Below are 1,353 nucleotides of genomic sequence, written 5' to 3'. Positions count from 1 at the left end.
AAAAGTCGAAATGTCGAGAAAAAAGTCAAAATTTCGAGAAAAAAGTCAAAATGTTGAGAAAAAAGTCGAGAAGTCGAAATGTCGAGATAAAAGTTGAAATGTTGAGAAAAAAGTCAAAATTTCGAGAAAAAAGTCAAAATGTCGAGATTAGTGTTGAAGTACAATTTCGAGGAAAAAGTCGATATGTCGAGATTAAAAAGGAATGGAAAAAGGAAGAAAAAAAAGGAAAAAAAAAGAAAAATAGAAAAAAAAAGAAGAAAAAAAGGAAAAAAAAGGTTCAAACATTTTTTTTAAAGCTCCAGGAGCCACTAGGGCGGCGCTAAAGAGCCGCATGCGGCTCTAGAGCCGCGGGTTGCTGATCCCTGATCTACAGGTTATAACAGAGCCCGACCGTTAAACGAGGAGCATGTCGGACAAACGACGTGTCTAAATCCTGTAAAGAGGTTATAAGTCAGAACTTTGACGTCCGTCTGCAGAGCAGGTTAATGGATAAACAGTATTGATGGGTATTTTCTGCCTGTTTGTGTCTTGTAGATAAATGGCTGCAGTTACTTACTGGGTTTATAATTCACGTAATTGATAATACATTGCTTTGTTCTGAAGACACTCCTCATTTGTAACCTCCTCTCTTATTCTGCTGCTGCTTCATAAAAGCGTATTATACCTCCGCTATGTCCTCTCTACTGTCCTTTCTCTCGATCAATAACCCCTCCCTTAACCCTTTTCCACCAAACCGGTTCCAGGGCTGGTTCTGGTTCTGGGCCAGGTCTGAGTTTGGAACCGAGCTTTCTGTTTCCACTGACAAAGAACTGGCTCTGGGCCAGAAAAAACGGTTCCAAGGTAGCACCAACTCTTTGCTGATCTAGAGCAGGGGTCGGCAACCCGCGGCTCTAGAGCCGCATGCGGCTCTTTAGCGCCGCCCTAGTGGCTCCTGGAGCTTTTTCAAAAATGTTTGACCCTTTTTTTTTCCTTTTTTTTCTTCTTTTTTTCTTTTTTTTCCCTTTTTTTTCTCTTTTCTTTCTTCTCTTTTCTCTTTTTTCTTCCATTTTCCTTTTTAATCTCGACATTTTGACTTTTTTCTCGACATTTTGACTTTTTTCTCAACATTTTGACTTTTTTCTCAACATTTTGACTTTTTTCAAAAAATTTTATTTTTTCTCGAAATTGTATTATCCCTTTTTTCCTTTTTTTCTCTTTTTTTCTTCTTTTTTCTCTTTTTTCTTCCTTTTTCCTTTTTAATCTCGACATTTTTACTTTTTTCTCAACATTTTGACTTTTTTCAAAAATTTTTATTTTTTCTCGAAATTGTATTATCCCTTTTTTCCTTTTTTTCTCTTTTTTTCTTCTTTTTTC

Source organism: Cololabis saira, chromosome 18 (genome assembly GCF_033807715.1).
Source record: "Cololabis saira isolate AMF1-May2022 chromosome 18, fColSai1.1, whole genome shotgun sequence".
Classification (NCBI taxonomy): domain Eukaryota; kingdom Metazoa; phylum Chordata; class Actinopteri; order Beloniformes; family Belonidae; genus Cololabis; species Cololabis saira.
The sequence above is the reverse complement of the archived record's forward strand: the minus strand, read 5'-3'. Positions refer to the sequence as shown.